Source organism: Tyto alba, unplaced genomic scaffold, assembly GCF_018691265.1.
Source record: "Tyto alba isolate M040663 unplaced genomic scaffold, T.alba_DEE_v4.0 Super-Scaffold_11, whole genome shotgun sequence".
NCBI classification, from domain to species: domain Eukaryota; kingdom Metazoa; phylum Chordata; class Aves; order Strigiformes; family Tytonidae; genus Tyto; species Tyto alba.
The window spans coordinates 10,888,106-10,904,062 of record NW_024881273.1 but is presented as its reverse complement, the minus strand read 5'-3'; the positions used below and the strand labels follow the sequence as shown (position 1 = coordinate 10,904,062).

General features: G+C 45.6%; 1 protein-coding gene across 4 annotated transcripts in view; it reads left to right on the top strand.

Annotated features, from left to right (window-relative positions):
* Nucleotides 1–15,957, top strand: part of EHMT1 (euchromatic histone lysine methyltransferase 1) — a 121,636-nt gene that overhangs the window by 4,434 nt on the left and 101,245 nt on the right. The window lies entirely within an intron of this gene.

Below are 15,957 nucleotides of genomic sequence, written 5' to 3'. Positions count from 1 at the left end.
AAAAAAAGCTCTTGCAGTATAATTACGCTGTCTGGAAGGGGATGATTTTTCATTTTTCCTTGCTGAAATAGTCATACTAATAAAAATCCTTGCTGTGGATGTACCTGTATTAGTTTAGAAGTGATTATAGACCAAGGTAGCTTATTTTTTGCTTTCCAAAGCAGAGGCTTGGTCTACATTTGAGAAGTTTTGCCAGCTTAGTTATCTGTCCATGAATGCAAAGAAATTGCTCTCCTTTCCACTTTAGCTGTGTCAGCAGAAGTCCTGGTAGAGATGCAATTACCAGCAAAAACCCCAACAACAAGAAAAAACAAACAGCTCTTCCGTGGAGGGAACTGATTCGAGCTGTGCTGGCAGATCGAGCTGGATGGGCACTCACCTTGCGAGCAGCTGTGCCAGGCATTAGCATCCCTTAGCGGTTCACTGCCGCTCGCAGAGCGCGAGGTACCGGTACCCCGGGGTATCACACTTCCAAATGTGCACGACAGCAGCTGATATCGAAATGATTAGGGACTGATACTGTTGTGTTGTCACGGATCTGAAACGCGAGTCTGGGGCCTTGCTCTTTATCAGCTTGCCTGGCAATTTGTGATCTGTCTCAGTGGGGCAATGCCGCCTGCGTGGCCTCTCGGCTCCAGAAGTGAGGCTGTGCAGGGGATGGCAGCAGGCCGGATTCCTCTTGGTCTTCCCTAGCAAAGTGCTTGGAGCAGAGCACAGCTGGTGCCTGTGGTTTGGATCACTGAATCCCAGAAAAGGAGAAGGTGGAAGGGGGTGGGTTACGTTTTGAGCAGGACTATAAGAGGCTCAGGGGGTCTGTTTGCATGCTTCAAGACAGGTTTTGCTGGAGATTTCCCCCTTGACTGTCGTGGAGGCCAAAGGTCGCCACTGAAAGGCTCACCTAGCTGTCTGTCTCAGGTGGATCAGGGAGAGGTCGTGTGGGTCCGACCCCTCCCTCAGTACGTGGGCAGGCACGTCCCGTTGGTGATGGCTGGTGGCTGGTGGAAGTGGTGAAGTAAATCCGGCAGGGAATGGAAGAGTTTGCTGTAGCCCGGCTGGCTTAGCTTGGCTGCCAAGCTCTGTGAAATGCATATAAACCCAGAATAAACTGTACTTCTAAAAGCACTTGATGCTGGTATTGCTGTGTCTAAAATAGAAAGGCTTTCCTGCTTTTAATTAAAAATTTCTAGGATAGGCAAGGTATCAAGGTCATCCAGCATATCCTCTTTTCAAGTAAGAAATGTTCTTCCAGGAGGATTCCTGTTCCCTTAGTGCCCAGCCTGATCCCCCACCATTGTCTTGCCATCTGCCTCCATGCCAGCTCGCTTTGCCCAAGTTTATGTTTGAGACAGTTTGGCTCCACGGAGGAGTCACCATTGAAACACGCTGCCTGACATAAACTGCAGACAGCTGCCGAGCAAGGTGAGCTGACACAGTGTAGGGCTGAGCCGCCTGTGTGTGCAAGGGACTGGTTTGGGGGTGGAGGTGGGCTATTAAATATTAAATCCATCCTTTTCAGTGTCATATCTCCTTCTCAAGGGAGAGCTCTCAGAGGCAGTGGTGAGCAGTGTCAGTTTAGGACAGGGAGACGGTGAGTGGGATGGGCTGGTAGAGCAGAAAATTCAGGTCCACTTCTGTTTGCATATGGATAATTATCCTGCAGAGACAGCACATGGGAGAGGGAGAAAATTTGCAGGTGGCACAGCTGTGGAGGAAGTAAATACAGAGCGAGATAACTGGGCTGACATGGATAAACTCAAAATAAAGCCAGGTAAGTGACTTATCCCATTTGTTACAGGGAAATGTAAAATTATGTAAACTGGGATAAAAATAATCAAAGTGATTATATCTCCTTGAGTCAGCTAGGCCAGTACCTGACCCAGGAGATGGTTACGAGCTTGCCATGGCTACAGCATCCAAAACCAACAGCAGAGAACTGGGGAACTGAGCAAATTGAGGCAAGTGGAGATAACAGTGGTGCCCAAAGACTACACAGCAGGCCCATTACCTGTGATTTGGGGCAAAGTGTTTGAGCCAAGTCCAGGAGGCTTCTAATGCTGCAGAAAAACGTGCCTGCTTATGCTTGTCTTGTTGCTAAAAAGAAGAGGAACGTGGTGCTTATTGCTTTTGAGAACGGAGGGCAGCCAGGATGAATCTGATGGCCTGAGCCATCCGTAGAGCCGAGGGGAGCACGGCATGAGAGCACGGGCACCTCCGTGGAGAAAGAATTGCAGTCCAGGTGTCCAAACTGAAATACGCTGTGCTTTGGCCTTGGTTATGTTAAGAGAAAAAGTCTATGCATTGTTCAGAGTGCTACTTCAGATTTTTAATTAATTTTAGGACTTAAGTGTAGATGTGGACAGATGTATTTTAGCATGTTAACTGGCAAAAGGGAACCCTGCTCTCCCCAGTGCTATTGGCCGTGACCTGCTGATGCATGTGAATACAGCCAGGAGTGCAGTGAAATACATTTTTTTTTAACCTTCCTTCTTTTCCATTTTAAGCATGAGCTCCTGGATTTTTGAGAATCTCAGCTGCCTTCTTCCTCTCCAGTCACACATTTCTAGTCCTTGCCGTTTCAGAGGAACTTTTAATAGGTAATTTCTTCCAAAAGCTCAAGGCCAGAAAGCAAATTACCCCAATGTTTTATCCAGCTTCAGTGGTAATTGGGGATATTTCATACTGCTGACCCAGAGCATTCATAAGCTATAGTCAGGCTCTCTCAAAAATTGTAATATTGTTTGAAGAAGTGGGAAATTAAACATGTGCATGGTAGAAGACTTAGAAAGGATTAATGGTTTTCAAAATTACATGCTTCATCCAGCTGTTGATTTGGGAATTGGAAGTGTGCCTGTCGCACTATCAGGAGGCAGTTATTGAAACGTGACATTTGTCAGTGCCTGGTGAATGCAAATGCCCAAAGGCCTTTGACTCCAAAGCCGGGCCCTGCCTCCAAACTGACACAAGTTTTTGATGCTGCATTAGCTCAGCCCAGGTGTGAGCAGCTGGGCAGCAAAGCCGTATATATATTTTGCTGTTTATTCCCTGTAGTTTAATTCATCCTCTCTTGTCCATCTCAGTTCCTGGGATGTTACCCAAGGCCTGTTTTTATGCTGCCCTTGACTGAAGTCCGTTCCCTGTGAGTTTTGCTGTGGGCCCGTGGAAGGGACGTGCGGGAAGGCGCTGGAGGCCGGCAGGGCTGTGCGGCTCGTGCCGGCTCTGCACACCCGGCGAATCGAATCGCCAGCAGCGCCTGCGCTGGCGCGGGGTGGAGGGGAGGGCTTGGGGGCTGGAGGTCGTCAGGACCTGCACTAAACAGGAGAGGGGTGTTTAATTCCCTTGCATTTTTGGGACCTGAGAAATTAACCTAGTTCTTTGATGCATTTCTTACGTCCAAGGGGGGTAGGTAGCAAATTTACATCCTGTCAAATGTAGTTTTGTCAGCGTAAAGAAGAGGGTTTCTGATTTGCGAGATGACAGCATTAACAATCAGGCTGCGAGCTGGTTTATATGATTCCATCTAGTATTCCGGTGGCCTGGAAGTTTGAACATAAACCTTCAGATTATGAGAACATAAAGCATGAGTCTAAATATTTTATTAATTGAGGAGCATTATTAATATTTGATAGATTAAGTCAACACCCAGAAGGCTTTGCAAAAAGCATCACTGCTGAACTGGTAACCAAGATGTTAGGGGATTTCAATTGCAAACTGTTTGTAATAGCTTTTGTCAACTTTGTGTTTTAAACATTAAGGATCTGTGAATTCCATACATTAGAAATCCTTTTGTTCTTTGGTTTAGGAAGGATATTTTTTAGTACTGCTAGGATGCATTGTTTCAAATTGGTGCTTTAATGCCTCCTTAATATGTAAAGATGATTGTTTATAAGCAGGTGTCCTGTAGGACCCGGAGATGACATCTGGAATATTTAATACTTTTTGCCATACTTTGAGGAGAAACCACGAATGTTCCTTTAAAGATGGCCTTTGGATGAGGTGTAATATTTATTCTTGCTGTAGTGCCAGATCCTGTAGCTTTCAGAGCGTGTGTGGAGAGGCGAGGTGAAGAGCCATGCTGTCTTTTAATCAACATCCCCCTGTACCAGGGAGACGCCACCAGTGAGCAAACAAACTGCTACTGAGCACATTTGCTGAAGATTTGTCTGCTTTGACTTTTGAGAATTTACAGTGGGGAGAGGTTAGCACAGCTGCCGGCTTGTATCGTTTGAAAAGGCCAGCAAGGGGGGATCATATTCTGTCTTGGTTATTTCCACTTTGTTTTCCAGTCACTGCAAGTTGTATTTCCCATCTTTTTTTTTTTTTTAAAGATTTAGACCAGGTGTCTGTCACACACAGTGTAGTCTGTGCCTAACTCCCACATTTTGGGGATTTTTTTTTTTTTGTCCATGAGTTTTACAGTCTCCTGTCCTATTGAAAGTAGCCTTCGTGTTGGTGATATAGTTACGTTCTTGGGTTTCTCAGAGTTTAGCACCTTCTCTCATGCAGTTCTATGCTGATAGCACATTGGTCTTAATCATTTGTGGCTTTTATTAAAAACTGATTGGTTTGGTGTCTTCTCAGATCCACACCTCCCGACTATCCTCACGGAGGCTGTTTTATAGACATAATTTATCTTCTGCCCCTGTGTGACAGCAGGCTGAAATTTTACCTACTGCTGTGGATGCAAATGCTGGTGCTTTATGCAATTACAGGATGCACGTTGCTGCTCTTTGTCCTGGAGTCGTGGCTTGAGGCTGCCGTCAGCAATGACATGCGACACAAAGATCCTCCTCGCCCCCAGCCAGCGTGCGGGCTTAAAACCAGGTCCCGGTGTGACCCCAGAGGCAGCCTGGCTGTGGAAGAGAAGGTCGGGAGGTGGTGAGGAATGAGGGTGACTTGTCATGTCTGAGGCTTGGCTAGTGCTAGGAAGTTTCACCAGCCAACTTGCCTTTCTTCACCGGGCCTTTGTTTCCAGCCACGCTTTGATGAAAGGCAGAGACGGCAGCTCCTCCATTGGCTGCAGGGAACCACCTCCCCGTGCGGCACGAGCCCTTGACGAACACGCGCTGCGGCCGAGTGCCAGTGTGGATGCGCTCCAGTGTCAGAGCTGCGTTGGCAGCTGGGAGCCCCAGGCTCTTACTCGCGGGGTGCTGGCTCCTGCCAAAACAGCCTCCTGCAACGAGGAGGCAGCGTGGAGGAAAAACAGCTGGGAGAGGGGATTTCCATTCTCTGCCTTGAAGCGCACCTAGCCGAGACATCTGGCGGCACACCGGTTTGAGCCCGCGGTGCCTCTTTGCTCAGCGAGGGCAGGCGGGCCCCAAGGAAATGGCTTGGATATTTTCGGTGAGCTCCCAGGAGTAAGGGAGGTTTGATACAGTTTCCCCCCAGCGTGCTTGTGGTCCGGCAGCACGGTTGTGTCAGCAGCTTGAAGCCAGTGCAGGCTCTGTTGGCACAGCCGTATATTTTGCAGACATGGCCAAAGAGTCGATTGCAGGAGGCCCCATCATCTATGTGTATTTATACATTGGAAGCCCAGGGATGCTCTAAATTCTTCTTCAAATGACAAAAACTCCACAAGTGGAAGTTGGTGTGGAGCTGCCAAGAGCCGCTTCTGATGCAACAGTGTCTGCTTTTAAAGAGAAATGTAAATGGTGACACGAAGCCCCGTGGTTCCTGCATGCATTCCCTGATGAGTCAGATATCTTAGCTTGCACTGGGATGGTAATGCTGATGCAGTCGCTGATTGCTGCCAAAGCAAGGAGTCCACACAAGGAGATTAGACAACAGTCCTTTTCCCTGCTGAGTGCTCATTAACATTTTCTTGCTGATGTATTATTAATTAAGCTAATTTTTATTGCCCTGTAAGTATAGATGGTGCTTTGCAAGCACAGAACATAACCTGCTTGTTTCCCAGAGTTTCTGAAGTATGTGTTGTGCCATGTGCAAAACGAGAGTATTGGAAAAACTGACTCTGCAGTTGAATATTGAAGTAAGGTAAATCTCTGGGTTTTGTTTTCTTTTTTCCGTCTTACTTAGCAGATGCCTGGCTTCATGGCTGGCTGGGGCTGCTGAATGTGGAACTATATGAGTAGAGCTAAGGACCTGTAAATGCCTTGTATGCAGAATTAGTGCAGACAGCTAATAGGACTTAAGTGCAAGGAGAGTTTGCAGCATTGACCCTCCATAAGACAGAAGATTACGTAGACTGTAGTATTACATTAAAAAGAGGCTTGGGACCTGATCCAAAACCACAGAAATCAGGGAGGGATTTGCCATCAGCTTCAGTGAGAGCAGACTGCTTGCAGTGTACCCAAGAAATGGGGCAGTCAGCAATTTAAACAAAAGAAGTTAAAGAACTGTCCAAGCAAGGCTGGCTGGTGGAGTCTGATTATGAGATTTAGAATTTGTCCCTGCTGAAAAGCCTCTGTGCCCAAGACGACTTCGCAGTCGTGTTAAATGCCAGTGAATTGAAATTCTGCTAATTTGGCCTGGCATCGCCATTGTGGCGCTTTGTCTACTGCAAACGCAGTGTCCTGGCTGTCAGCAGCCTGCCTGCCTTAAAGGTGCAGCCGTGCGCTGCCGGTGCCGCGTATCTGCAGGGGAAAGGGTGCGCTGTCATCGCGGAATTTGCTGTTTCAGATCAGTTTGGGATCTGTGTGTTTGGAAGCCCCCTGAGTCTGCTGAGATTAGGTGTGTGGATCCGTATGGGTTGCTTTCTTATGAGGTCTGCGAGGTGGCCTCTTCATCCTAACATGTCCTCGGTGCCTTTTGGGCTGGCAGTTTACCTGGGGATGAGCAGAGGCTCCCACTCTTGAATTGTCCTGCTTGAACAGCATGGCTGGGTTCTGCAGCCTGTGCTGCTCTCCAGGCTTTGTCCCTGGGACAGGTTGTTTGATGATGCTTCTCCCATCTGTAAAACAGAGGTAGTATTTTTACAAAGTTATAATACTTGACTTGGTGTTAGAAGCCTTTAACTGGAAGTGTTGTAGAAATGCAGAATGTTAATTTTTAAATGTACACGTTATCTTCACTGGGTAAGAGATGGCAAGTTACATAAGTCGAAATGTTCACTGTTTTGTATGCTCTGGTTTATATGCTCTGGTTTATGGCTTCATTCCTTGAGATCATGGATGGGCCTGATTAAGAGAAATAGAAAACTTCTTCTAGAAGCACTTTGTAACATATGAATACTTGTGATCAAAGCCAGTATGACTCCAAATGTCCAGCACCTCTTCTTTGGACCTCTGATAGCAGCATTGGACTTCATCTTGAAAATGTGATCTGTAATCTTTCACATGTTTCTCTTATTCCAGTCTTAAATTAGGCTAATCTATACTGTTCCAGTTTATGCAGTTTAAAACCCACTTTCAAGAAACAAATCCGCCTTGACAACCTGTCACTGACTTTTCTAAAGCAAAACATTGGGTAGAAAAGAGTTGCTTGAGTCAACTTTCCTTCTTTTTTTTTCTTTTTTCTTTCCACCTGTTTTTTAATGCGGTTTTGTAAGAGCATAGCAGCCGCTGCTGGAGGTTCAGGCCTAGTTTCACAGTGCAGGTGAGTGGGGGAAAGCAGGGAGGGGACTAAAAGGGCTGGAGCCCCCCATCAGCATCCTCTGCCGTGGGCTGTGTCACGGCCACGCAGCCGGGAGCGCGCGTTGCCAGGGCAGGTTCCCGGCTGCGGCTGCATCTGACCTTGCAAAAGCACCGGGAAAAGCTCTGCTCTATTCGTTGATTCAGCTGTTTTATTTTTTTGAATGAGAAAAAGCCCTTAATATTTTGGCATGAATTCACAACGCTTTCTTTTATTCTGTGCATGACAAAACCATGTGGTTACAGTCTCTTGCTCAGCCTGGGTAGGATCCCCTCCTTCATGAACTGCCATCACAAGTTCAAGGCGTATCTTAAATCCTACTTAAACCTCACTCTCCAGTGAATCCGCTTTGTTTGGCTCTGGGCACAGGAGTGGGAAGGAGTGTGTTACATTGAGTAGCAGAAGTTAAACTGCATGGAAGGAAAATCGACCAGTATTGTTTCTTCATTGCCTTGTCAGAGCTTTGTGAAGGTTTGGCCAATGTAGGCTACAGTTTCTGTTAACTGCAAGTATCCCTGCATGTTGCATCACCAGAGGAGTAAAGGCAGGAGGAAAGGCTTTCCTGCCTCTGCCAGACGACACTACCTGTTCTTTGGGTTTTCAGCCACGTCTGTCTCAACATATTGTTCTTTCAAAGGGCGTTGCTGTCCAGGGGCTGTTAGACATAGGCCACCTCTGCAAATAAATTTCCAAGAATATGGTCATTTTGCCATTTCTTTCTACAGGAATACTTGAATTGACATTTTTGTTATTCTCCATGTGAATCCAGGGGCTGTTTTCCCAAGCTTACTTTTAGAGCTAATCTTCACGCAGACGCTGCTATTATCTTGGTGATGTGTCTCCTCCCCTTAACTCACCAGCTGCACTGTGGTATTAAGCATGTCTGTCTCTCTTGACACAAGAATGCTGTATCACATTGCTGCCTTCTGGGCTGGGCAGCATATGGAAGGACCAGTTAAAATTTCTATCTTTTCTACTAGATCCTATGAATTGCTTATGTGACAGCATCAGCTTCGCCAGGGTTGTCATGCTCAAAATCAGATAAAACCCCTTTCCTGTCCTGATGACCCCCCATGAGTGGACCGACTAGTCTACCTGTGGCACAGGTTATTTATATGAACACAGCTTGGTGTGGGAATGAGCCCATGGTGCCTTTTGTAATGGTACATTGCAGATCTAAATCAGGCAGAAGAGGAGCGCAACTGTGTGCTGCTGAGTGCTCTGCTCTGTAATTACATAACGCGGCTAGACAGGTAGGTTTTGATCTTGCAAACATTTACGCATCTGAGTAATAATTACTAATATGCTGTAGCTTTCCGCGTTACAGGGAGAGCTGTTCATTGGTGACATAATAGCTCAGATGCTGGCTGCACCTTGGATATAGGGTTGCAGGTCTGAGCCCTCGATGTGTGGGGAGGCGTGTGCCATGCCTCTATCCAGGAATGCTTCCTTGGTAAGGCTATGCAGGTGTCTTGTCCTGGTTGAGTGTGGGTGCAGTTTTGCTGGCAAAATAAGCCCTCGTGAGTGAAGCAACGTACTGCTGTGGCATAAAGACCTCTTGGCGAAGGGCTGCTGCAGAGGTGCGTTCCTCGGAGCCCTCCTCAGCAGAGCAGAGAAGCCAGGAAGCAGGAGAGAGATGATGGTGGCGTTTGAAACAGCAGTTGCAGGTTTTCAGCCGTGAGCCATTGGATTTGTAGCAATAACCATTGACAGGATGATCATGGCAATTCCTTTGCATGTTGAAAGCTATGACTATTAATTAAGATTGTATTGTGAGTGCTCATTTACATGCAGCTCTTAGCATATACAGACTGAACCTCTACAAATCCCAGTTAACAGTTAAGGTTAGTGCTTCCGTTTTGGTATATCTACTTTGTGTGAAGATATGGGGCTTAGCCATGTTGATATAAGCACATTTACACTGGTGTAAATGTGGCTGAGCTGCACGTCACGTAAGTGTGTTGACCAAGGTCACGTTGATAGAAACGCATTTATGTTGGTATAACTTTAAATATCCTTTGAATCCTCTCAACAGAACTATCATGGTCTAAAGCATGCCTCTATCAGGGATAGCTCAAAAGAGGCAAAAATTGTGGATGGACCAGTAATAAGGTCCTTGAATTAATTATTTTTTTTTACATTATACTATTTCGGTGTTTGTCATTCTATGTTTGTATTTCTCTCTGTTTGGGTGTTTTGTTTTGTTTTGGTGTTTTGTTTTTTTTTTTGTTTTTTTTTTTTTTTTTTTAATGGCTAAAATGAGGAACAAGCTATTCTGGAAACATACAAATGAAAAGCTGGAACATAGATGCCAGTTGAGGAGAGGCTGGACTATATCCCACTGCTCACTTGCTTTCATGCTGTGCGAAAGGTATGTCGTTGAGCAGAACAGAGGAATACTCAGGGTGTGGAGGAGGCAATGCTTCTCCCAGAGGTGTGAGCAGGTACACTAGGAGACATCTGAGCATTGATACCTGGCTGTTTTGGAAGGTTGCAGTCAGTCTTGTGCTATCAGGGCCTTTGGATCAGGTTGCAGCCAAACCCTTCAGTTTTCCCGAGGTCTGGATACTCACAGTGCAGTATGGCAGGCTTGAGAGCCTGGGGCCTGGCCATCTGCTCCCAGAGCAAGGCAGTCTCCTGGTGCTGTGATCCTCAGCAGTTCATATAACTTCTCCACCTTTGAATTTTAATCCAGAGGGTGGATAAATGTTCATCCTCTTCACTGCTTGGTTTGTACCCTGTACAGGTGTTACAAGGCGGAGGTGAGGCCAGCTTTGAGCCTTACTTCTTTGAAGCTGGTATTGTCTTTGATAGCCGTCATACTCATTTTCATAAGCCACAATGAGAATTTTTGTCTTTGTCAGCTTCACTAAACCATTTGCTTAAGCTTTGAAAAAAATTTTTTTGGTGGGGGGAGGCTTTCATACTTAAAGCCAGATGCCTCCAGGACTTCCTCTCTGATACTTCTGCTTAGTTCATCTGAGTGATTTTTAATCCCATGCCAGTAGGGTGTAAATGTCTGCATAGCAAATACGACTACTGCAAGAGGCTTGCTTTTCTTAGCTACCTCTCAGAGCTTTCTGGAAGTAGTTGGCAGAGCAAAGGTTGAAAGCCATTGCTGTAGGTGATAGGAAGACCAGGTGCAGAGGGACAGTTTTTGCTAAATGAACAAAGGACCCCCTTAAACAGTGCTTGCTCATCTTGAGACACAAATCAGAGTTCATCAGATCCTTGCAACCATTGTGGGGCAAAACAAATGCGTGTGAAGTATGAAGATCTGAGCTCTTCCAAAGTTCTCCAGTATCGAAACGGGTGCTGCAGACAGCGTGATGCAGAGAACACAAACCACCATGGATTGATTTTTACAGTGGGTTGCAATCACACAGAAGCTTGCTGTTTACTATCCTCCCCCTCCCCACACTCCAGTGGATAATATTTACAGTTAGGGCACAATGCACACATCTTTGGTGTAGTGTCTCCATACTGAAGGTGCTAGAAGGGACAAAGTAAAGTCCCTGAACCAGTCTGCTTTGAGGATTATTTTCTAAAGCATCCATATTCATTGCAAGCACGTGGGCCACTGATAAGCCCTGAAAGGTGAAGTGAGATCCCATTAAGAGACTAATTTTGTCTACCCTGCCCAATGAACTTCTGGAATTTGACCTAAATTGGATTTGTCCAGTGAGAGGTACTCTAACCATGTCTTGTGCAAAGGCAACCTGCTAGACATGCAAGCAGGGATTTACTTTGCCTTTACGGAAAAGTCTGTTCCCTAATTTCTGCCTCTCTGCACCAAAGTCAGCTGTGAGGTTTCGGACTGAAATGGCATGTTTGTGCTGGGCATGAAATAATGGATCAGGAAGAGGAGCAGTGCCTTGGTCAGTCATGGGGCTCCTGATAAGAAGCAGACATGGAGCTGAACTGCTGTAATTTTTACCGAGACGATGGACTTGTTAAATTATCATTCTACCCACCAGAAGTATTGGAGATGGCAGTTCTCTGCTCTAAGAGAGGTCTCTTGGTCCCATTTTACATTCTTGCTATCTCCTTGATAACATGCTCGTTGGCGCCGTGAAGCCCTTTTGTTCTCTGCTCTAGTTTCTAGCCTTTGTTGCTCTAGCAACACTTTCAGACCCAAAGCAGCGGGATCCTGGTGCTAACACAATGCTACGGTTTAAAAGAAGGAAGCAGAGCACAACAGGTCATCACCAGCTTTTGTATGAAATGGTCATGCCTTGAGATGGGAAGGATGAATGGCAGGTTGTGATATCTCATCGTCTTGCAGCTGGCATTGTTTTCATCGTAAGAAATGAGGAATAGTCGTGTTACTGCCGCATTTATGGTTTGTAACGTAGTTGTATTATTTGCCTTTTGCAGAGTATGACAACGCAGGTTAGACTGAGGCCGTGTATCCATCACAGCCATGCCAATAGCAGGCAGCATGGTTGCTCTCCTTTGTGGGGAAACAGCTATTTCAGTGGTCAGCAACTGCAGCAGTTTTGCAGGCTCCTCTTCAGAGCTATGCTACCACTAGACTGTCCTTACAGCGTGGATGCGCTGACCTGCCATTCACCTGTACGTTTGGAGGGGGAGAGAAAAGGGCACCGTATTTTATACCAGAAAAATGCAGGTATTGGGTGAAAATAATTCTGTAAGGCTGCAAAACTCAGGAGCCCGCTGTTGCTCTGCAGTGCGGTTTGTGGGATCCTGTCAGCTGGTTTGGCATTTTGTGGCTTTACTATAAATGGTGATAGTGATACAGTATTATGCATTAACACTTTTTTTTCTCCTGAGTGCTCTTCCATGCTTTGCCACGATGTTGCAGACTAGTCTGACAGTGTAAAAGCCACCTGTAGATACTCTGTGGGTAAGAAGAAGAGAAATGCTTTTCAGATTTTGGGCATACATTCCCACAGCTTCCTGATATCCCAGCCACCGACAAAATAAAGAACCAAGTGCACTGTGTGTAGCTAGAGGTGAAAACCCCAGTAGGCTCCTCCACAAGAAGTCTGACTCAACTAGCAAGTGCAATTGAAGTAATTAATTATCTGCTGCCTTTCACCTGACCTTCCCTCCCAGACCTCTGAAAGCTGTCGAAAACAGGGCATTTAGACCATGTCCTCAGATGTCTGCATTTTGTGGCAAATGGAGCGTGAAGAGTGAGTTGGGGTTGATCCTGCTTCCAGTGGGTCACCCCTTTTTGATTAGATATCTGCCTCAAAATCGTGTTTTTTCAAGCTAGTGTGATCTGCAAGACTTGGTCATCAGTATACAAATACATTCCTTCCTGGGACCAGTGGTCATGTCAAACAAAGCAAGAAGCCTCCATGCTCTGTTCTTTGTGAGCTGCTGGTAGGACATTCCCAAGTCTTGACATCTTCTTCTCTTATGTATTTGGTGTTGTTTAGACCCCTGGCAGCCCACCTAGATGGGCTCACAACTACACTGCAGTATGGTGGTGGAGCTGCCTCAAGCTTGATGCATCTGGGACACTTCTGCAGAGCCTCATGGGCTCTAAGGGTCTTGGATTTACTGTGTTTGTGCAGCTGGATGGTAGCTTGTTTACCTCCTTCTGTGCCAGTGGTTAACACCTTATGTGGAGGATACAGCATCCTGTAGGCAACCTACCTCCTCGAGCAGCAGAAGCAGAGTTATTTATTAAGTGTTTTTCTGTTCTTGTGGTACTTTTAGGCTCTTTCCATGACTTATGCGAGAACCAATGGATAAACAGTGAAGGTACCCCAGTTTCTAGGTTCTGCAGTAGTAGACAGAAGGTTGCCATTGCAGTAGATTTGCATTCCAGCCGTGTGGTCTCCTGCAAATTATATAGGCAATTCTTAGCTCTTTTCATACAAATGAGTCTTTAAAGGGAGTCTGCACTGAGAGCATAAAATGCCTACATGAATTTTTAGCAAGGTGGATTTTCTTCTGTCTTGCGCTGAGTTGGCACCACTGGATTTAACAGCATCACCTCTGGGTCACACTGAAATGCAGAAGAGGAGCCTTTGGCTCACATATTTCTATCGTGTTTAGTCCACGAAAGAGCAAAGTGCATTTCCTAGGATGAAATGATTAATTGTATACCCAGGGTACAGAGGTCACAGCAGGGATATTAGAAAAGTGCCATCAATTTGCTGTCGTGGTGCTGTTAAACACGCTTTCACTGGTTTTTCTGAGGCTCCCAGTGAACAGTGAGGTGGGTCAAAGTGAGCCAGCCAGGAACGGTGAGTGTTTAAGGAAGGCTGCCCCGCTCTGCTTCTTGTCTACAAGTAATTTTTTGAAGGAGAAGGGTTTTGCTTCCTCCTCTCTCTCTCATCATCTTCATCCAGCTGCAACTTTCATGCTGCTCATGACAAATGAGGAGTGTCAGAGGTGGATTTCACCACATCACATACTATCTCCTGCTCAGTAAATTAGTAGTACGCCGCCATGCTGTTCTGCAGGAATCTCTGTCCTGGCTGCTTTTTCAGCCAGGTTGAAGGCTGGGTGGGTTTTTAAATGATGATATTTTAAAATTTGAGAACAGCTTTGATTTATTGACCTGCTGCCTCTATGAATCGAGCTGTCTGGGCTGGCATCTGGAGATAAGAGGCTGTCAAGTAATTGCTTATTATTGACTGATTGCCAGCTTGGGCTGTTTGCTTGAAGAAGAATCAATAGCAGTCAATCTTCAAAGTCTAAACTCTCAGGGAGTATGACTGGTTTCCAAATTGGGAATGACAAGTCAGGATAACTCCATATCTGATATCCCAACTTCATGTTTGGGTGTAATCCTGCAATGGAACAGGAAGTGCAGGACATGATCTTCCTGTATCAAGGCTTTCCCATCTGCCTGCTCTAAACTCTGGGATTTTTCTTTGCAGGGGTTTTCAGGGACAGATCCCACCCTGGCTCCAGGCCTTCCTCTGAGAAGTTGGAGCAGCCTCAGCACCACCTGAGATCAGTGGGAGGTGAGGGCAGGATGAGTGCAGGCATCACTCATTAAGTCCCCAAAGGATAGAGCAGGGAGGGGTGGATGAACAGCCTGTGCTATGACACATCCAAACCAACCAGTTTGGATGCTTTATAAATAAAACAAAGCGTCTATTTTAATGCATGGTAACAGAGATTTCCTTTCTGTGGGTGATTCTATTTAGGTGACAACAGAACAAAATATCCAGTGTCACCATACGTTTTATCATTCCTTACGGAGACTGTCGCTATGGTGAGCGTTCATTTTAAAAAGCAGACATAGCCCTTATTTAACACTATCATGACATGTTGCCTTTTTTGTGGATTCATGTGTAGGGCTTAAAACGTAAAAGGGGTTTCATGGCATCAAAGGCATTCAAGACTTTTTTAAAAAAAAAAATGTTTAGATATTTGTAATGACTGGGGTGAAGTCTGGCAACTGGATTTGTGAAGCAATCTCACACCTTTGGCTGTAGCCCACTCCGGATTTTCCCCAGCGCTCAGGGGTTGCAGTCTGGTTTCTATGTCTCCTAGACTCAAGCAGGGTTTAAAACTTGAAATAAGAGCCTTTCGTGGGGGAGGGGAAGGCTTGGATCTCTATCAGCTACAAAGAGCAATTAAGCAACAGGACATAAAATAGATAAATGGGAAGGAGAACAACAGTACCCTGGTAATATGGGATGATGAAAATGGAAGAATCTGTTTCTAAAATATAAATATTTGTTCTTAATTTTGGAGCTTTATTTTCACCAGGAAGGCTTTGATTCAAGGTGCATCGTTTGGGGTGAGGGAGAAATACCTCAAATAGAGCAGTTTAATCTACAGTGGTCTAGGAGAGAATGGACAAGATTACTTGAACAGCCTTGTTTAGATACTGGATTTGTTGTCTACTAGCAAATCCTCATTTGCATGGGTCCTTAATCTGTGGAGTTAAATGTGTCTCAGGATCTGTTATTGACTGTGATACAGAGTTGAGAACTAGATTTTTAAAGCTGTTCCTTTTTCATTTGAATGTTTCCCCTCCCCCCTCCCCACCCAAATTATCTTCCTGACTCTTTTAAAAGCAAAGATGAGCCAACAAGTGATACAGAAGAAAAGTCTGCCAGTGAGAGGAAGCTATTTTTGATTTAAGATTCGGTGGATGAACTGTCCACCAGCTTGTAGAGAAAAGCCAAGATCAGACATTTAAAATATGTGTCGCAGGGAAACCACTAGCCCCCCCTCTTCCTGAAAGGGCACATTAACGTGAAATCTTTAAACCTCGTTGGAGGTAGAGGGTTGGGCAGAGATCCTTTCTAGAGCTCCAGGGAGGGATTAGCCCTTATTTTGGGGGCTGTTTAACTTTGCCTGTAGTCCTGAAATGGCATTTCCTCATGTCTGCAGCAGCCCTCATTTCATGAAATGGATGCAACTGCTGAA